Below are 23216 nucleotides of genomic sequence, written 5' to 3'. Positions count from 1 at the left end.
GGGCTAATATCCAGAATCTACAAAGAACTCAAACAAATATACAAGAAAAAAACAAACAACCCCATCAAAAAATGGGCAGAGGATATGAACAGACATTTCTCAAAAGAACACATTCATACAGCCAACAGACACATGAAAAAATGCTCATCATCACTGGCCATCAGAGAGATGCAAATCTAAACCACAATGAGATACCATCTCACACCAGTTAGAATGGCAATCATTAAAAAGTCAAGAAACAACAGGTGTTGGAGAGGATGTGGAGAATTAGGAACACTTTTACACTGTTGGTGGGATTGTAAACTAGTTCAACCATTATGGAAAACCGTATGGCGATTCCTCAAGGATCTAGAACTAGATGTACCATATGACCCAGCCATCCCACTACTGGGTATACACCCAAAGGATTATAAATCATGCTACTATAAAGACACATGCACACGTATGTTTATTGCGGCACTATTCACAATAGCAAAGACTTGGAATCAACCCAAATGTCCATCTGTGACAGACTGGATTAAGAAAATGTGGCACATATACACCATGGAATATTATGCAGCCATAAAAAAGGATGAGTTTGCATCCTTTGTAGGGACATGGATGCAGCTGGAAACCATCATTCTTAGCAAACTATCACAAGAACAGAAAACCAAACACCGCATGTTCTCACTCATAGGTGGGAACTGAACAATGACATCACTTGGACTCAGGAAGGGGAACATCACACATCGGGGCCTATCATGGGGAGGGGGGAGGGGGGAGGGATTGCATTGGGAGTTATACCTGATATAAATGACGAATTGATGGATGCTGACAAGTTGATGGGTGCAGCACACCAACATGGCACAAGTATACATATGTAACAAACCTGCACGTTATGCACATGTACCCTAGAACTTAAAGTATAATAAAATAAAATAAAATAAAGTAAAATAAATAAAAGTAGAGATACAATTTTTTTCATATATATGATATTTTAATAATTGAAACTAAACTTCCAATAATAGGGAAGTGGTTCAATAATGATTTTAGATATTTCTATATGTCTAGAATGTATCATATTGTATGACCTGTAATCCTATTTAAAAAGATTATCTCATGATAAAAAAAAAAAAAAAACTTCATGATACAATGTTTACTGAATAAAGCATAATTTCAAGCAACATATACCTATTCTATATTATCCTCATTTTTTAGAGTCTCTTTGAGGGATAAACTAGGACAGTGACAACATATACTATGAGGACCCTGGGGTTTGAGTTCATAAGACTCTTCACTGCAAGGCATAATAAACCATATGTAAAAACTCATTCAAAGTGGAAGACAGATCCATTGGTTTAAATATGACAATATTTAAAAAATTAAAATATTTTAAAAATTTCAGATTTCTAAATCATCATCATTTAAATTAGATATGTCATCTAATTTTGAAAGAAATATCATTTCTGGGTTTTGCTATAGTATCAAAGAAGAACACTGAATTTTCTAAAAAGGCCTTAAAATACTCATTGTTTTACCAATTTCATATATGGATGAGGCTGAATTTTATGTATAAATGTTGACAAAAATAATGTTGCAACCGTTTGAAAACATAAATAGATAAAACAACAATTCAGCAGTCTTTAAAAGACAGAAAATAAAGAGATTTGTCAAAACAATGACAATCTTTTAATACTTTTTGTCTTGGCGGTTACTTTTAACAAAAAACTATTTATTTTAGCATTTCAAAGTGTAAAAGGATCCTGTGATAAAGACGGTTTGAAACATTGATCTTGGGTATTATCATCAGTTGCAAATTTCACAGGTATAGCCTCATTTTTTAGATCCCCATCACTGTCCGGAGCCGTGTAGCCCGGATATTGCTGTGGCCTCTGTTGCTTAAGCTCCACATTGCGGAGACAAGATGGCGCACTTCCTGGTTCTTCATCATCAAACCTTCCCGCGCGCGCGAACTTTTCCCGCCGGCGGGTAAATTACCTCCCGCGCCCGGGAGAGACTAAGCCTACCGAGCATGCGCCCGGTGACGTCTTTCATTCCCCGCCTGCTCCTAGCCCTTCCCCCTATTGTCAGCCTATATAAGGCGTTGCTTTTCCACCATTAAACGAGACTTGATCAGAATACTGTCTTGTCTCCATTTCTTGTGTCTCTTGTCTCTTTCCATTCCCACCCCCTCCTCCAGGGTCTGCGTTGTTCATCCCGCGGGTCGGGACATGTGGCGCCCAAACGCGGGGCTTGGATACGAGGGAACTGCGTGAGGAAGAGGGCGCATAGAAAGGCCGGCGACTAAAGTGAAAGAAAAATCCCTCCGACCGTCGTGGGAGCCTGCTGCTTCGGAGTTGAGGGTAAGTTACGCGCCCAAAATGGGACAAGAATTAAGCCAGCATCAAATCTACGTAGGGCAATTAAAAGAGGCTTTAAAGACACGGGGAGTAAAGGTTAAAAGTGGTGACTTATTTAGATTTTTTGATTTTGTAAAAGACACCTGCCCTTGGTTCCCGCAAGAGGGGACCATTGACATAAAGAGGTGGCGTAGAGTGGGAGATTGCTTTCAAGATTATTATAATACTTTTGGACCAGAAAAAGTTCCAGTGACAGCCTTTTGTTATTGGAATCTAATCAGAGACCTAATAGATAAAAAGGAGGCCGATCCACAAATAATGGCTGCGGTCACCCAGACTGAGGAAATTTTACAAGTCAGTTCTCAGACCGACCTCAGGAGCCCCCCGCCAGACAAAGAAGTAGACCTTATTTCTCTTGAAAGTGATGACGAGGGGACCAAGGCTCTTTCGGTTAGAGACAAAATGATGCTAGGCGTACAAAAGCCTAAAAAATATCCAGTTCTACATACATCACCAAAAGATAAAAGTGACAATCCTGGCCCCTCAGATGTAAATTGGGACAACTTAGAGGAAGAAGCAGCTAGATATCATAATCCTAATTGGCCCCCCTCTTTCTCGCATCCGCCTCCCTATAACGGAACGCCTGGTGCCTCTGCACCCGACGTAATGGCGGTGGTTAATCCGAAAGAGGAACTCAAAGAAAAAATCGCTCAACTTGAAGAGCAGATAAAGTTAGAAGAATTGCATCAGTCACTAATCATTAGGCTGCAAAAGTTAAAAACAGGAAATGAGAGGGTAACAAATTCAGAGAGTATGGGAGGCTTCCCTCGCCCGCCTCAGCGGCCCGGACAACATGTCCCAAAAGGGAAGTTTTCTACTAGCTGAGACACGGAGTCCTCCGATAAAGATATCTTCCCAGTAACTGAAACAATAGATGGACAGGGCCAGGCCTGGAGACATCGTAATGGATTTGATTTCACTGTCATAAAAGAATTAAAAACTGCTGTTTCTCAATATGGGGCTACTGCTCCATATACTCTTGCTATAGTAGAATGTGTGGCCGATAATTGGCTCACTCCAACAGATTGGAACACACTAGTCAGAGCCGTCCTCTCAGGAGGAGATCACTTGATATGGAAATCGGAGTTTTTTGAAAATTGCAGAGATACAGCCAAAAGAAATCAACAAGCAGGGAATGGTTGGGACTTTGATATGTTAACTGGCTCGGGTAATTATGCCGACACTGACGCTCAGATGCAATACGACCCCGACCCCGGATTATTTTCACAAATCCAGGCGGCCGCTACAAAAGCCTGGAGGAAACTCCCTGTTAAGGGAGACCCAGGAGCTTCGCTCACTGGAGTCAAGCAGGGACCTGATGAGCCGTTTGCAGATTTTGTACACAGACTCATAACAACAGGAGGAAGGATTTTTGGTAATGCCGAGGCGGGTGTAGATTATGTTAAACAATTAGCTTATGAAAATGCCAATCCAGCCTGTCAAGCGGCAATTCGACCTTAACTGGATATATCCGTCTATGCTCAGACATTGGGCCCTCTTATCAACAGGGTTTAGCAATAGCCGCAGCTTTCAGTGGACAAACTGTAAAAGACTTCCTTAACAACAAGAACAAAGAAAAAGGGGGGTGTTTTAAGTGTGGCAGAAGGGGACATTTCGCAAAAGATTGCCGCGGAGATTCAAATAAATACCCCGAAGTAAAGGTCCCAGGCCTTTGCCCAAGGTGCAAAAGAGGAAAACATTGGGCTAATGAGTACAAATCTAAAACTGACAATCAGGGAAATCCTTTAACACCCCAACAGGGACACGGAATGAGGGGCCAGCCCCAGGCCCCGAAACAAGCTTATGGGGCGGTCAGTTTTGTTCCAGCCAGCAACAACAATCCATTTCAAAACTTAGTAGAGCAACCCCAGGAAGTGCGGGACTGGACCTCTGTTCCACCTCCCACACAGTATTAACACCTGAGATGGGAGCACAAGCCTTAGGCACTGGAATATATGGGCCTTTGCCTCCTAATACCTTTGGATTGATCCTGGGAAGAAGTAGTGTCACTATGAAAGGTCTACAAGTTTTCCCAGGAGTAATCGATAACGACTATACTGGCGAAATTAAAATAATGGCCAGGGCTGTTGACAATATTATTACTGTCCCTCAAGGGGATAGAATAGCACAATTAGTCCTACTGCCTCTAATTAAAACAACTAATAAAGTCCAGCACTCTAACAGAGGAAAGGGAGGTTTTGGATCATCAAATATATATTGGGTACAGCCAATCACTAATCAAAAGCCCTCCCTGACCTTGTGGCTAGATGGTAAGTTGTTTACAGGATTAATAGATACAGGGGCTGATGTAACCATCATTAAACAAGAGGACTGGCCCTCTCACTGGCCTACCACAGAAACTTTCACTAACTTAAGAGGAATTGGACAAAGTAGTAATCCCAAACAAAGCTCTAAATACCTTACCTGGAAAGACAAAGAAAATAACTCAGGTCTCATTAAACCATTTGTTATCCCTCAACTGCCTGTTAATCTCTGGGGACGAGACCTACTCTCCCAGATGAAAATTTTGATGTGCAGCCCCAATGATATAGTTGCTGCACAAATGTTAGCTCAGGGTTATAGCCCCGGAAAAGGACTGGGGAAAAAAGAAAACGGTATTCGACAGCCTATTCCAGCCTTAGGACAATCTAACACAAAAGGGTTTGGAAATTTTTAACTTCGGCCATTGACATGCCTGTACCCCAAAAGTGCGCTGACCCCATAACATGGAAGTCGGATGAGCCTGTTTGGGTTGATCAATGGCCTTTAGTTAATGAAAAGCTAATTGCAGCCCAACAGTTAGTACAGGAACAGCTAATGGCAGGGCATATTGCGGAGAGTAACTCTCCCTGGAATACACCCATATTTGTCATCAGGAAAAAGTCCGGTAAGTGGAGACTATTACAAGATTTAAGGGCAGTAAACGCTACTATGGTCCTCATGGGTGCCTTACAGCCCGGGCTACCTTCTCCGGTAGCAATCCCTCAAGGATATTTTAAAATTATCATAGACCTGAAAGATTGCTTTTTTACGATTCCCCTTCATCCCACTGATCAAAAACGATTCGCCTTTAGCTTGCCAGCTGTAAATTTTAAAGAACCAATGAAGCGATACCAATGGAAAGTGTTGCCTCAAGGTATGGCCAACAGCCCCACCTTGTGTCAAAAATATGTGGCTACAGCCATACACTCAGTTAGAGAGACATGGAAACAAATATACATTATACATTACATGGATGACATCCTCATAGCAGGAAAAATGGGAGAACAAGTTCTACAGTGTTTTGCACAACTCAGACAAGAGCTAACCACTGCGGGGTTACACATAGCTCCAGAAAAAATACAATTACAAGACCCTTATACATATTTGGGTTTTCAATAAATGGACCTAAGATTACTAATCAAAAGGCAGTTATCCGTAAAGATAGGTTACATACCCTCAATGATTTCCAAAAACTCCTTGGAGACATTAATTGGCTCCGGCCATACTTAAAACTTACCACGGGAGAGTTAAAACCTTTATTCGACACCCTAAAAGGTGACCCCAACCCTAAGTCCTTTAGGTCATTGTCAAAAGAGGCGCTTTTATCACTCCATAAAGTAGAGGCGGCTATTGCTGAACAATTTGTCACCAGCATAGACTATTCACAGCCATTAACCTTTTTAATATTTCACACAACACTAACACCTACTGGTTTATTCTGGCAAGATAACCCTATTATGTGGGTCCACTTGCCTTCATCTCCCAAAAAGGTATTACTCCCCTATTATGATGCCATAGCAGACTTAATTATTCTAGGAAGAGACAATAGCAAAAAATACTTTGGAATTGAACCTTCTACGATCATACAACCTTATTCTAAGCCACAAATCCATTGGCTAATGCAAAACACTGAGACGTGGCCGATTGCTTGCGCTTCTTACGCTGGTAACTTGGATAACCATTACCCACCAAATAAGCTTATCCAATTTTGTAAGCTGCATGCTTTTGTCTTCCCTCATATCACCAGTAAAACACCCTTAGACAATGCCTTATTAGTATTCACTGATGGGTCCTCCACAGGGACTGCTGCATATACCTTTGCAGACACCACTGTTAACTTCAAAACCAGTCATACTTCAGCTCAACTAGTGGAGTTGCAGGCCCTAATCGCAGTGCTGTCAGCCTTCCCTAATCAGGCCCTTAATATTTATACTGACAGTGCATATTTAGCTCACTCAATACCTTTACTTGAAACCGTAGCACAAATCAAACATGTGTCAGACACAGCCAAACTATTTTTACAATGCCAGCGAGTAATACATAACAGATCAACACCTTTTTCATTGGACATATTAGAGCTCATTCAGGATTGCCAGGACCTCTATCCCAAGGCAACCAAGTGGCTGACTTTGCAACCAAGACTGTAGCTACAACTATAGATACAAATTTGAATCAAGCACAGACCGCTCACGCTTTACACCACCTTAATGCTCAAACCCTAAGATTAATGTTTAAAATAACTAGGGAACAAGCTAGACAAATTGTTAAACAATGCCAGACATGTATAACTTATCTGCCAGTCCCTCACTTAGGAGTAAACCCAAGAGGACTAGTTCCCAATATGATCTGGCAAATGGATGTCACCCATTATTCAGAGTTTGGTAATTTAAAATACATCCATGTATGTATAGATACATTTAGTGGATTTATATTAGCCACCCTACAAACAGGTGAAGCTACCAAACATGTAATAGCCCATTTACTACACTGTTTTTCTATAATTGGAAAACCTAAACAATTAAAAACAGATAATGGTCCTGGCTATACATCTAAAGATTTCCAAGACTTTTGCCTAAAATTACAAATAAAACATACTACTGGTATCCCATATAATCCTCAAGGACAAGGAATCGTTGAAAGAGCTCACTTATCCTTAAAAACTACCATTGAAAAGATAAAGAAGGGGGAATGGTACCCTACTAAGGGCACCCCTAGAAACATTCTTAATCACACACTCTTTATTTTGAATTTTTTAAATTTAGATGAGCTGAATAAATCAGCGGCTGATCGATTTTGGCATTCTGACTCCAAAAAACAATTTGCCATGGTCAAATGGAGAGACCCATTAGACAACACATGGCATGGTCCTGACCCAGTGTTAATCTGGGGCAGAGGCTCAGTTTGTGTTTTTTCCCAAACTCATGATGCAGCCAGATGGCTACCAGAACGGCTGGTGAGACAGGTGCCTAACAATAGTCAATCCAGGGAGTAATTTTCTCCCTGAGAATATTCTTTTCTCTATTTGCAGAGATGAACCCCAATTACAAATCCTCTGGATCCTAGTGCTGACTTACCAAGCATTCCAGGCATTCCAAGTTCATGCCGGCTTTGGCGATCCACGTGAAGCCATTACAATAATACAACAGCGACATGGTAAGCCTTGTGATTGCGCTGGGGGATATTTTGCCAGCCCACCTGAAACCTATATCACAACTGTATCCTGTTCCTCTCACACTGCATACCAGCCAATTAACTCCCTTAAGTGGCAGTGTGTATCAACCCCAACAATATCTAGTGGAGAAAATATTGGGCCCTGCCCTTGCACCTATTTTGGGATTCTATACACAGCTCCTGTTACACCGCCTATCAAGAATGTACCTCTGGCGGTAAAACATATTATACTGCTATCCTAACTAGATCTAGAACCCCTACTTTAGGGGCCAGTAATGTCCCTACAGTATTAGGAAATACCAACAACCTCATATCAGCTGGCTGTACTGGTATGGTAGGGCAGCCTGTCTGCTGGAATGTTAACCCCCCTCTTCATGTCTCTGATGGGGGAGGACCACAAGACAAGGCCCGAGAAATTATGGTACACAAAAAACTTGAGGAATTGCAAAAGTCCTTGTACCCGGAAATTATTACCACCCCTTGGCCTTGCCCAAAACTCGAGGGAGAGAAAAAATTGATGCCCAGACTTTTGACCTCCTCACTGTTACACATGGTCTGCTCAATAATTCCAACTCTGGTCTAGCCAGTGATTGCTGGCTGTGCTTACCATTGGGAGATCCTGTTCCTCTTGCCATACCCAGTAATGACTCAAGCTATACACCCAATACTTCCTGCGCCATCATTCCTCCCCTTCGAGTACAGCCCCTCGAATTCTCTAACTCCTCTTGTATCTACTCTCCGCCTCTCAACAATTCCTACGACATTGACGTAGGCATAGCTGAGTTTACTAATTGCCCTATTATCACTAATGTTTCTCATTCGCTGTGCGCCCCAAACAGTTCAGTTTTTATATGCGGAAACAATAGAGCATATACATATTTGCCCACAAACTGGACAGGACTTTGTATCCTAGCCACTCTTCTGCCAGATATAGACATTATCCCTGGAGATGAACCTGTACCTATTCCAGCTATAGATCACTTTTTGGGAAGAGCCAAAAGGGCAATACAATTTATCCCCTTACTTGTAGGATTAGGCATCACTACTGCCGTAACAACTGGGGTTTCAAGCCTAGGGGTCTCTGTTACTCAATACACCAAATTGTCTCGCCAATTGATCTCAGATATGCAGGCCATCTCAAGTACTATACAGGATCTACAAGATCAAGTAGATTCCCTGGCAGAAGTAGTGCTTCAAAATAGGAGAGGCCTAGATTTATTAACTGCCGAACAGGGAGGTATCTGCTTGGCTCTACAGGAAAAATGTTGTTTTTACGCCAACAAGTCCGGGATCGTCAGAGACAAAATCAAACGACTGCAAGAAGATTTGGAAAAACGACGGAAAGAAATGATTGAAAACCCATTTTGGACTGGTTTCCATGGACTCCTCCCCTATATTTTACCCTTGTTAGGCCCTTTGCTTTGTTTATTGCTGTTACTTTCTTTAGGACCTATAATCTTCAATAAGCTCATGACATTCATTAAGCAACAAATCGAGGCAATCCAAGCCAAACCCATACAGGTCCATTATCATCGCCTTGAACAAGAAGATCACGGTGGTCCATACTTACACTTGCTATAAACCACCTTCCTTGTGCGCTGAACTGGACAGCCAATGACGGGTAAGAGAGTGTCATCCCTCACTAACCTAAGACAGGAGGGCCGTCATAGCTACTGCCTAATCCCATGACGGGTACCAGTGAAGAGATGTGTCACTCCAACCTAAGACAGGCGCAGTTCCCGAGGGAATATCTTCTAGTCGTTTAATAATATAATAAAAAAGGGGGACCTGTCCGGAGCCGTGTAGCCCGGATATTGCTGTGGCCTCTGTTGCTTAAGCTCCACATTGCGGAGACAAGATGGCGCACTTCCTGGTTCTTCATCATCAAACCTTCCCGCGCGCGCGCGAACTTTTCCCGCCGGCGGGTAAATTACCTCCCGCGCCCGGGAGAGACTAAGCCTACCGAGCATGCGCCCGGTGACGTCTTTCATTCCCCGCCTGCTCCTAGCCCTTCCCCCTATTGTCAGCCTATATAAGGCGTTGCTTTTCCACCATTAAACGAGACTTGATCAGAATACTGTCTTGTCTCCATTTCTTGTGTCTCTTGTCTCTCTAAATTCCCACCCCCTCCTCCAAGGTCTGTGTTAATGATCCCGCTGGTCGGGACACATCACAGAACATAATGCATGTGTGAAAAGATAAATTATAACTACCTTCAAAAATAGCTCAATTTGCATTATTTAAAATACCAGTTTACATTTTAGAATAATACATGAAAGTTGAAACTCTCCAAAATGAGCATACTAGCAAGTAAGTACCAGTTGGCTACATATTAAACTGGTAAAACAAACAAACAAACAAACAAACAAACAAACACAAAACATACAAATTGTAATGGCAACAAGATAGTGAAATAAGAAGCTCCAGACTCCCCCTTCCTCTGCAGACACATAAGCATAACAACAATATACAAACTAATTGCTCTTCTAGGTAATCTAAAAGCCACCAAAAAGGATTTTTCACCACAAATAAGCAAACCCCAACAACATAAAAGCTCCATAGAAAACTTTATGGCACTTAATCACCTGCATTCCTTTTCCCAAGTATTCAACCAGGAATATGGTATCTGGCAAAAACTGTCTTTCATAAATGAAGGCAGAACTATGACTTGCCAACACAATCTAAGGGGATGAGAGTTCATCAAGACTACACCTTCCCTACAAGAGAGGCCTAAAGAGAGTCCTTCAGATTAAAATGAAAATACAATGAAAATAAACAAAAAATATAAAATATCAAATTATCTGGTAAAGGTCAATATATAGACAAATATAGAGTTCTGTAGTTTTATAAATTTATAAATAACTTTAAAATCTGGTATAGAGTTTTAAAAACAGAGGCATAAGAGAGTAATCACTGTTACTGAATACAAATAAAAATAGGTTATTAGAATAATCAATAACAAAGTGGGGGGTGCATAGAAAAAAAAGAAATTGAGTTTGTATGTGGTCAAACATACAAACTGGTAAACTGTTATTAGTTTACAAATACATTGTTATAACTTTAAAGTGTTTTAAATTACTGTTAACCAGAAAGATAATATCTATACAGCATATGCAAAGGGAAATGAGAATAAAATCAAAATATATACAAATTGGCAACAAAACACAAAAGAAGGAAGCAAGAGAGAAAAGGAAGGACAAAAAAGCTACAATATACAGAAAACAACAGATAAAATAGCAATATTAAGTCCATCCCTATCTGTAATTACTTTAAATGTAAATGGTTAAATGTTCCAATTACAAGAAAAAGATTGGCTGAATAGATGATGTATAAAGCAGTATCCAGCTGTGTGCTGTCCATGAGACACTTGCTTAAGATCTAAGGACACATACAGGTGGAAAGTGAAATAATGAAAACAGATATTCCATGCAACTGTGAACCTAAAGAGAGTAGGGTTGGCTGCACATATATCAAACAAAATAGGCTTTAATACAAAAACTGTCACAAGAGATAAAGAAGGGTATTATACAATGATAACAGTCAGTTATCAGCAAGAAATAGCCATTATAAATATATAATCTAACATTAAAGCTCCTACATAAATGAAGCATACATTTATAGAACTGAAGGGAGTAATAAATAGCAATACAATAGTAATAGGAGGTTTCTTCATTTTCAGTTATGACTAAAACAATAGACATAAGAAAAGAGAGGACTTGAACATCACTATAGAACAACTGGACCTAATAGACGTAGACAGAACACTCCAGCGAGTAACAGCAGAATATATATTCTTCTCAAGTGCACACAAAACATTCTGGAGGATAGACCACTTATTAAACCACAATAAAAATTACATAAAATTTAAGAACATTGAAATTATACAGCGTATGTTCTCCAACCACAATGAAATGAAACTGGTAATCAATAGCAGAGAGAAAACAAGAAAATCCAAAAAAGTGGAACTTAAATAACTAACTCAAACAACTAACAGATAAAAGAAGAAATCACAGAAAAATCTAGAAAGTGTCTAGAGACAAATGAAAATGAAAAATACCACATACCAAAACATATGAGATGGGACAAAAGCAATACGAAGAGAAAAAATTGTAACAATAAATGCTTACAATTAAAAAGAAAAAAAAGTCTCACATCAACAACTTAACTTTATACCTCAAGGAACTAGAAAAAGGATACGTTAAAACAAACGTTTACATAAAGAAGGAAAAAAATATTAGAACAGAGATAAATAAAAAAAGAGTATAGTAAAACATTAGAAAAACATTAACAGGCTGGGCGCGGTGGCTCATGCTTGTAATCCCAGCACTTCGGGAGGTTGAGGCGGGCGGATCACCTGAGGTCGGGAGTTTGAGACCAGCCTGACCAACATGAAGAAATCCTGCCTCTACTAAAAATACAAAATTAGCCAGGCTTGGTGGTTGCATGTCTATAATCCCAGCTACTCAGGAGGCTGAGGCAGGAGAATCGCTAGATCGCAGGATGCGGTGAGACGAAATCGCACCATTGTACTCCAGCCTAGGCAATGAGAGCGAAACTCCGTCTAACAAAAAAAGAAAAGAAAAGAAAAAAAAAATTACTAAAACCAAGAGATGTTTTTTTGAAAAGACCAACAAAACTCACAAACCCTTAGCTAGTCAGGGTCTTGTTTGCTTTTAAGAAAAATGGAGAAAACTCAAATAACTAAAATTAGAAATGAAAGGGGAACATTACAACACGTTACAAAAATTTTAAAAAAGGTAATATAAAACTACTATGAACAATTGTACACTAACAAATTGAATAACTTGGAAGAACTGAATAAATTCGTGAAAACATACAACCTACCAATACCATAAATCATGAAGAAATAAAATACTGGAGATGTAAGAAGATTGAAGCAGTAATAATAATAATAATAAATAATAGAAACCTCTATACAAAGAAAAGCTCAGAACTACATGGCTTCTCTAAGGAATTTTTTAAAGTGTCATCTTGAAGAAAACTAATAATAGAACAGCAAAAACCTTGACTTGGTCTAATCTTGACTGGTTACTTTTTAGGCCTACCACATAGCCATTACCTTGATCAGGTGAACACTGACCATCTACTCATATTTAGGAATGTGGCACTAAAAAGCTGATTATAAGCTCTGTTTGGTTAAATGTTATCAGTTTTGGTCTTTGCTTAAAAGTAATCGGTCTGGTCTGTTTTATAATAGAATTGTTGATGTCAGTATGTCTGCGTGTATTATTTTGGGCTGATCAAATTTCTTTGACAATGATCTTGCAATTTTATCTAGATAGGGCATAATTTTAATTGATTAACTGATTTAGGAAGAGTTAGGAGTCTCGTTATCTTTATGTCTGCCTTTATAGCAAGCTTTGAGAAAAAGCATTAGGGATTGTATTTGTTATAGTTTATGCAGTTTCTAATATTAGGATAGTTCAAATTGTCTAATTCACCACATCACTAGAAGTGTAACTCTAACATTTATTTTTAAAATAATAGAATATGTTAAAATTTGATTATTTAATGTAATGAAATACTTATTTTGTCAAACTTTAATAAGTTGTTACAAATAATTTGTTTATGTAGAAAATAAACTAGAAAATTGATGTTCAGACACCACAATTTTAGTACCAATAATGTAGATCCATCTTTTTACTAAATTGTTGGTAAAGCCATTCCAAAATTATGCACAAATTACAGGCCTACAGTAACCATCAAATTTTGGAATAAAACAAGTACAGTATTCCCAATTATTTTTTACTGTATAAGTAAAAAAAAAAAAAAAAAAAAACTTTGTCAATTTGCATATACCATTTTCAAGCATATTTAGTTAAGAGTATCAACTATTTATCTCAAAACAGAAATATAAGACCAAATGAAGTCGTTTATTTAGTTTGATTTTATTTTATTGAATAACCACATCAATAAATACATTATTTTTATGTCTAATATAAGTTAAATATTTTGCTCTGCTAGACTTTAAAAGAACACAACATATTCTAAATACTTTAGGTGCTTGAAATTGTTTTTTTCTTTTTTTTTTAACTTCTATTTTAAGTTCAGGGTTACAAGTGTGCAGGTTTGTTACATAGGTAAATTTGTGTAATGGCGGTTTGTGGTACAGATTATTTCATCAAACATGGATTAAGCCTAGTACTTATTATTTGTTCTGATCCTCTCCCTCCTCCCATCTTTTACCCTCTTAAAGACCCCAGTGAGTAAAGTTTCCCGCCATGTGTCTTCATTATTTATCTCCCACTTGTAAATGAGAATATGTGGTATTTGCTTTTCTGTTCCTGTGTTAGTTTGTTTAGGACAATGGCCTCCAGCTTTATCTATGTTGCTACAAAAGACATGATCTCATTCTTTTTATGGCTGCATACTATTCCATGGTGTGTATGTACCACATTTTCTTTATCCAATCTATCATTGGTGAGCATTTAGGTTGATTCCATGTCTTTGCTATTGTGAATAGTGCTGCAATAAACATGAATGCATGCATCTTTATAATAGAATGATCTATCTTCTTTTGGGTATATACCCAGTAATAGGATTGCTGAGTTCCAGCTGCATCTATGTCCCTACAAAGAACACAAGCTCATCCTTTTTTATGGCTGCATAGTATTCCATGGTGTATATGTGCCACATTTTCTTAATCCAGTCTGTCACTGATGGACATTTGGGTTGATTCCAAGTCTTTGCTATTGTGAATAGTGCCGCAATAAACATCTGTGTGCGTGTGTCTTTATAGCAGCATGATTTATAATCCTTTGGGTATATACCCAGTAGTGGGATGGCTGGATCATATGGTACTTCTAGTTCTAGATCCTTGAGGAATTGCCATACGGTTTTCCATAATGGTTGAACTAGTTTACAATCCCACCAATAGTGTAAAAGTGTTCCTATTTCTCCACATCCTCTCCAGCACCTGTTGTTTTCTGACTTTTTAATGATCACTGTTCTAACTGGTGTGAGATGGTATCTTATTGTGGTTTTGATTTGCATTTCTCCAATGGCCAGTGATGATGAGCATATTTTCATGGGTCTGTTGGCTGCATAAATGTCTTCTTTTGAGAAGGGTCTGTTCATATTCTTTGCCCACTTTTTGATGGAGTTGGTTTTTTTTTTTTTTTTTTTTCTTGTAAATTTGTTTGAGTTCTTCCTAGATTCTGGATATTAGCCTTTTGTCAGATGAGTAGACTGCAAAAATTTTCTCCCATTCTGTAGGTTGCCTGTTCACTCTTATGGTAGTTTCTTTTGCTGTGCAGAAGCTCTTTAGTTTAATTAGATCCCATTTGTCAATTTTGGCTTTTGTTGCCATTGCTTTTGGTGTTTTAGACATGAAGTCCTGGCCCATGCCTATGTCCTGAATGGCATTGCCTAGATTTTCTTCTAAGATTTTTATGATTTCAGGTCTAACATTTAAGTCTTTAATCCATCTTGAATTAATTTTTGTATAAGGTGTAAAGAAGGGATCCAGTTTCAGCTTTCTACATATGTCTAGCCAATTTTCCCAGCACCATTTGTTAAATAGGGAATTATTTCCCCATTTCCTGTTTTTGTCAAGTTTGTCAAAGATCAGATGGTTACAGTTGTATGGTATTATTTCTGAGGACTCTGTTCTGTTCCATTGGTCTGTATCTCTGTTTTGGTACCAGTACCATGCTGTTTTGGTTACTGTAACCTTGTAGTATAGTTTGAAGTCAGGTAGCATGACGCCTCCATCTTTGTTCCTTTGGCTTAGAATTGTCTTGACAATGCGGGCTCATTTTGGTTCCGTATGAACTTTAAAGTCCTTTCTTCCAATTCTGTGAAGAAAGTCATTGGTAGCTTAATGGTGATGGCATTGAATCTGTAAACTACCTTGGGCGGTATAGCCATTTTCATGATATTGATTCTTCCTATCCATGAGTATGGAACATTCTTCATTTGTTTGTGTCCTCTTTTATTTCATTGAGCAGTGGTGTGTATTTCTCCTTGAAGAGGTCCTTCACATCCCTTGTAAGTTGGATTCCTAGGTATTTTATTCTCTTTGAAGCAATTGTGAATAGGAGTTCACTCATGATTTGACTCTCTGTCTGTTATTGGTGTATAAGAATGCGTGTGATTTTTGCACATTGATTTTGTATCCTGAGACTTTGCTGAAGTTGCTTATCAGCTTAAGGAGATTTTGGGCTGAGACGATGATGTTTTCTAAATATACATTCATGTCATCTTCAAACAGGGACAATTTTACTTCCTCTTTTCCTAACTGAATACCCTTTATTTCTTTCTCCTCCCTGATTGCCCTGGCCAGAACTTCCAACACGATGTTGAATGGGAGTGATGAGAGAGGGCATCCCTGTCGTTTGACAGTTTTCAAAGGAATGCTTCCAGGTTTTGCCCATTCAGTATGATAATGGCTGTGGATTTGTCATAAATAGCTCTTATTATTTTGAGATATGTCCCATCAATACCTAATTTATTAAGAGATTTTAGCATGAAGGGCTGTTGAATTTTGTCAAAGGCCTTGTCTGCATTTATTGAGATAATCGTGTGTTTTTTTTTTTTTTTTTGGTTCTGTTTATATGCTGGATTACATTTATTAGTCTGCATATGTTGAACCGGCCTTTCATCCCAGGGATGAAGCCCACTTGATCATGGTGGATAAGTTTTTTGATGTGCTGCTGGATTTGGTTAGCCAGTATTTTAGGGAGGATTTTTGCATCGATGTTCATCAGGGATAGTGGTCTAAAATTCTCTTTTTTTTGTTGTGTCTCTGCCAGGCTTTGGTATCAGGATGATGCTGGCCTCATAAAATGAGTTAGGGAGGATTCCTTATTTTTCTATTGATTGTAATAGTTTCAGAAGGAATGGTACCAACTCCTCCTTGTTCCTCTGGTAGAGTTTGGCTATAAATTCATCTGGTTCTGGACTTTTTTTGGTTGGTAGGCTGTTAACTATTGCCTCAATTTCAGAGCCTATTATTGGTCTATTCAGGCATTTAACTTCTTCCTGGTTTAGTCTTGGGAGGGTGTATGTTTCCAGAAATTTATCCATTTATTCTCGATTTTCTAGTTCATTTGTTTAGAGGTGTTTATAGTATTCTCTGATGGTAGTTTGTGTTTCTGTGGGATTGGTGATAATATCCCCTTTATCATTCTTTATTGCTTCTATTCTTCTCTCTTTTCTTCTTTATTAGTCTTGCTAGCTGTCTGTCAATTTTGTTGATCTTTTCAAAAAAATAGCTCCTGGATTCACTGATTTTTTGAAGGGTGTTTTTATGTCTCTATCTCCTTCAGTTCTGCTCTGATCTTAGTTATTTATTTCTTTCTGCTAGCTTTTGAATGTGCTTGCTCTTGCTTCTCTAGTTCTTTTAATTGTGATGTTAGAGTGTCAATTTTAGATCTTTCCTGCTTTCTCTTCTGGACAATTAGTGCTATAAATTTCCCTCTACATACTGCTTTAAATGTGTCAAAGATTCTGGTATGTTGAGTCTTTATTCTCATTGGTTTCAAAGAGCATCTTTATTTCTGCCTTCCTTTCGTTATGTACCCAGTAGTCATTCAGGAGCAGGTTGTTCAGTTTCCATGTAGTTGAGCGGTTTTGATTGAGTTTCTTAATCCTGAGTTCTAGTTTGATTGTACTGTGGTCTAAGAGACAGTTTGTTATAATTTCTGTTCTTTTACATTTGCTGAGGAGTACATTTCCAACTGTGTGGTCAATTTTGGAATAAGTATGATATGGTGCTGAGAAGAATGTATATTCTTTTTATTTGGTGTGGAGAGTTCTGTAGATGTGTATTAGGTCTGCTTGGTGCACAGCTGAGTTCAATTCCTGGATATGCTTTTTAACTTTCTGTCTTGTTGATAAGTCTCATGTTGACATTGGGGTGTTAAAGTCTCCCATTATTATTGTGTGAGAGTCTAAGTCTCTTTTGTAGGTCTCTAAGGACTTGCTTTATGAATCTGGGTGCTCCTGTATTGAGGGCATATATATTTAGGATAGTTAGCTCTTCTTGTTGAATTGATCCCTTTACCATGATATAATGGCCTTCTTTTTCTCTTTTGATCTTTGTTGGTTTAAAGTCTGTTTCATCAGAGACTAGGATTGAAACCCCTGCCTTTTTTTGTTTTTCATTTTCTTGGTAGATCTTCCTCCGTCCCTTTATTTTGATCCTATGTGTGTCTCTGCACGTGAGATGGGTCTCCTGAATACAGCACACTGATGGGTCTTGACTTTTTATCCAATTTGCCAGTCTGTGTCTTCTAATTGAAGCATTTATCCCACTTACATTTAAAGTTAATATTGTTATGTGTGAATTTGATCCTGTCATTGTGATGTTAGCTGGTTATTTTGCTCTTTAGTTGTTGCAGTTTCTTCCTAGCATTGATGGTCTTTACAATATGGCATGTTTTTGCAATGGCTGTTACCAGTTGTTCCTTTCCATGTTCAGTGCTTCCTTCAACATCTCTTGTAGGGGAGGCCTGGTGGTAACAAAATCTCTCAGCATTTGCTTGTCTGTAAAGGATTTTATTTCTCCTTCACTTATGAAGCTCAGTTTGACTGGACATGAAATTCTGTGTTGAAAATTCTTTTTCAACACCCACTCTCTTCTGTCTTGTAGAGTTTCTGCCGAGAGATCTGCTGTTAGTCTGATGGGATTCCCTTTATGTGTAACCTGACCTTTCTGGAGCTTGTCAGACAGTGGGTGGAGGACAGTGGGTGCAGCTCACCAAGCATGAGCAGAAGCAGGGCAAGTCATCACCTCACCTGGGAAGCACAAGGGGTCAGGGAATTCCCTTTGCTAACCAAGGGAAGCTGTGACAGACAGCACGTGGAAAATCAGGTCACTCCCACCCTAATACTGAACTTTTCCAACAGTCTTAGCAAACAGCACACCAGGAGATTATATCCCATGCCTGGCTCAGAAGATCCCACACCCATGGATCATTGCTCATTGCTAGCACAGCAGTCTGAGATGGAATTGCAAGGTGGCAGTGAGGCTAGGGGAGGGGCGCCCGCCATTGCTGAAGCTTGAGTAGTCAAACAAAGCTACTGGGAGGCTCCAACTGGGTGGAGCCTACCACAGCTCAAGGAGGCCGGCCTGCCTCTCTAGGCTCCACCTCTGAAGGCAAGGCATAGCTGAACAAAAGGCAGGAGAAACTTCTGCAGACTTAAATGTCTCTGTCTGACAGCTTTGAAGAGAGTAGTGGTTCTCCCAGCACAGAGTTTGAGATCTGAGAATGTAGAGACTACCTCCCTAAGTGGGTCCCTGACCCCCAAGTAGCCTCACTGGGAGGCACACCCTAGTAGGGGCAGAGTGACATCTCACACAGCTGGGTATCCCTCTAAGATGAAGCTTCCAGAGGAATGATCAGGCAGCAACATTTGCTGTTCAGCAATATTCGCTGTTCTGCAAGCCCCACTGCTGATACCCAGGCAAACAGGTTCTGGAGTGGACCTCCAGCAAAATCCAACTGTAATTTCTTATAAATTGGAGAGAAAGCAATGCTGTTGTGGGGAATAAAGCAGTGCATTACAAGCTCAACAGGTATTATACACTTAGCCATAGGGAGTTATACAGTCTTGTTGTTATGGGAATTTGAAAACTCATGGTGTAGATACTGGATTTCTCTCCTAACATTGTCCAATCCAATTATATATAAATCCAATAGTATGTAAATGGTATAAGTCAATCCATTGACTTATAAATTTCAGAAAACTTCAATATAAACAAAGCAAATAATTGAATTATAAAAATATGAATAAAGTCATATGAGAATCAGAAGGAGAAACACGTCAATATTTTAGGAAACTTTGAGAAAAATTCAAATTGAAGATAGTATTCCTTTGGGGCCTTGAAATCTGAGTTGAATTGAAGCATGACATCAAGAAAGTGGGATGTTTATTAAATAATGAAAGAAAAACATGTATACATAAATATAAAGCTTCAAAAGTGTATGGAGTATTCAGATCAGTGCTTGAAGTTGTTAGGCTGAAACTTCAGGTATTTACAGGAGGAGTGGTGAGAGGTAAAGCTAGAGAGATGGGCATATTCTGAATGTTTTTAATTATAAAACTAAAGATATCTCCTTTTTTGTCAGTAGACACTATGAGATTAACTATAACATGATATATTTCTGCAACGTATCTTTTTGCAGAAATATCACTTTTTTGCAGGAAGTATCATTATGAACAATGGGCTTAAATATAGATAAATTAGTTGCAGAGAACTGAGGCTCTAAAGATAGTGAAAGGTAATGAAACTTTGGCTAAAGAAGTAACATATGGAATGGGAAGAAAAATGTCACTATTGGAAATATTTCTGAGGGATAAGCTGGTGATTGTCTGAATGCTAAGATTTTTGAACCACCATGGAAGCATGGTTCCTGTTTTATCTTTTTTTTAAATTTACTGAGTATATTCAGCAGCATATCTTTTAAGAAGGGTCATAGGTGTGTAAAAAAAGAAATATAATTATTTATTCACTGTCTCATACCTAGTTATCAGCGAAAATTCTATTGTGTCAGTAGAAGCCATTTTCAAACTTCTTAGGTTGGAAATCATTAAAAATCCACCAGCATCTCCAGGGATGCTACTTTATATAATATAGTCATTCAGCAAACAGAGAAATTATTAGAAATATCTTTGCAGTTTTTTTGAAATAATTTTCTCATATTTATCAGCCTCAAAATCAATATCCCGCCAAATTGAAATCCTTATAAGAGGAAAATAATACAACTTGTTTGTAAGATAACATTCTAAGAAAAATTTGGGAAAAGTAGAAAGTGAAAAGATGTCAGGGTGATTATTTTTAACAAAGTAATAAAAAGTAAATTACACTGTACTTACATAGAAGTGATGTCTGAACTATCTCTATGCAAATTACATTGATGTTTTATTGTTAAGCAGTTTCTAGTTCCTTTGTATACTCAGGCAGCAAAAGCACTCACTTTAAGACCATATATGCACATGACAATATTATAATAATCTAAACTATCATTTTAGCTAAACTAACAGTTTCTAATATTTGAGGTTTAAATATACAAATTAGTTGTAAATTGCTCTTGTTACTTCAAATTCAAAGGAGTAAATATTAATGACATTCCACTTAACTTTTGATTGACATTGTGATTGAAACATAATAAAATGTCTTTCTTGTTTTTGAAGCTGTGTTCTACATAAGCTGAGTATGTATGTAAATGTTTTACATACTCAATAGGGTATTTTACTGTTTTTAATTATACATGATATAAACGTCATGCACATGTACCCTAGAACTTAAAGTATAATAAAAAAATAAAAAATAAAAAAAAATAATAATAATTATCCCTTTTGAGATTTTATATTTTATGATCTTATAATTTCCACAAAACAATGGCATATTTGTTAGTATACACAAACAACCAAATTACTTGACTCTTGTTTACTACTCATAAGATAATTGTTATTTGCTATATGTTTATTTATCAGATTTAGAGTTACTTTATAAGATAATCTGTGATTAAATGACTCATTTTAGCATATCTACAATCCTTAGAATAATAGCCATATAGTATCATTCTACTGAACATAAATAAAAATAAAGTCAGTTCCCCATGTACAGGGTTAAGTTAGTGTGTCTGGGGAGTTTTCTGAAATGGAGAAGTGGAAACCCACCTGGTGAGCAATATGAAACGATTTTTCTCTGCCTAGATAGAATGAGTGTATATAGAGGAAAGCTTTGAGTAGCTGGTAGAAGGTAGAAGTTGATCCATAGCTATGAAAAGAGTCCTTTTATTAGGAACCAAAGGACTAAGGTATTTGCATGTGAAAATATTCCAGCCTTTATTGTGACAATAATGAAGAATTCTCAGGGTACTCACTGAATAGAACAGGATGTATAAGATCAAGGAACAGTACAATGTTTCAAATAGGACAGGTATTATGCTTCATATTCACCCTAACTGGTTAACAATACTTTGGATTTAGTATTTCCTCTGTGTGTGTGTGTGTGGTGTGTGTGTGTGTGTGTGTGTGTGTGTGTGTGTTTCTTAAGTATTTAAGCCAGTTTAGCTTCATAAGTGAAATATCTTAGGGTAACTGAAACTACTACCTGCTGTAGCAACTCCTAAATCCAGTGAATTAACACAGAAAAATATTTTTCTCACTTATGCAAATTCCAAAGCAGGTATTTTTGGAAGAGAGTCCGTGGGTTGACCTATCAATCTAAAATCCTTCCATTTGAGGATAAATATGTGACTTTCAGGGTCCTTCCATTTGAGGATAAATATGTGCCCCTAAATATGTGACTTTCAGGGTCACTGAGGAAGGGAAAGAGTAAAGAAGATTATGCTTTGGAGACCTTTTTCCCCCCCTTAATGTGTCAGATGTGGAAAATACATGCATAATTATTTGCTGTATTCCTCCAATTTTTTATTCCTCCTCTTCTACGTAGATGCAAGGTTACAGGGTGATGTTGTCTACTATGTACAGAAGAAAAATGAAATGGCCTTTTGAATGAATTGTATAGTCTCTCACAGGTAACAAAGAACTCATGTCCAGTTAAAAGTTGCAAATTTTAAGAGATATAGCCAATATCTGAGCGTGAGCATGCCAGTGGCAAATATGATATGAAGTAGACAAGGACTAAGGAAAATTGCAATGTAAAAGAGCAAGGTGAGAGTCTTTTCAGCCATAATTTTACTCTCAATCTTAAGTATTCATTAAGAATGATTGTACTTAAATTCTAAACATATGTTTATTTATTTCTCATTTTTTAGTTTTATGGTAGTCTTGAAATTATTTTATAACACCAAGAGTATAGGAAAGTCTTAATAAACTTAAAGAGCATATTTGCAAAATTCATGAAATAGTATTACTTAAATATAAAAAAGTCTCACAACAGTAACATTTATATTTGACAGTTAATAGTTGTATCAGATTTATTTATATTTGATTTTCAAATCATATTTTTGATGTTTTATGTTAAATCTTTATCACTTATGGTGTTCATGTTTCAAGATCACTTTCATATATTTAAAGATATCTAACACATCATTTTATATGGCTCTTTTCCATTTAAAATCAAAAATGGGTATAGCAGTTTATTAAAGTACTAATAAAAGTAAAAGAGCTTTAATGATTATATAGGAATTACCTATGTTCAGTTAATTTCAATAGAATATCATATATAACTTTAATATACATGGAGTAAATAGCAGAGTGCATAGTTTTCAAAATTAAACACTGACAAAAACAATGTAAAGCAATAAGTGTAATTGTGAAATTGTATACTACCATAACCTTTTATTCAAGACATTCATAATTTTCTAATAATGAAAAGTTTTATAGATTTTAGTCAACAATACTAAGGTAAAATATTAAGTATATAGAATTCATTGCTAATATTCT

Source organism: Trachypithecus francoisi, unplaced genomic scaffold (genome assembly GCF_009764315.1).
Source record: "Trachypithecus francoisi isolate TF-2019V2 unplaced genomic scaffold, Tfra_2.0 Lachesis_group0, whole genome shotgun sequence".
Classification (NCBI taxonomy): domain Eukaryota; kingdom Metazoa; phylum Chordata; class Mammalia; order Primates; family Cercopithecidae; genus Trachypithecus; species Trachypithecus francoisi.
Note: the sequence above shows the minus strand (reverse complement) of the source record.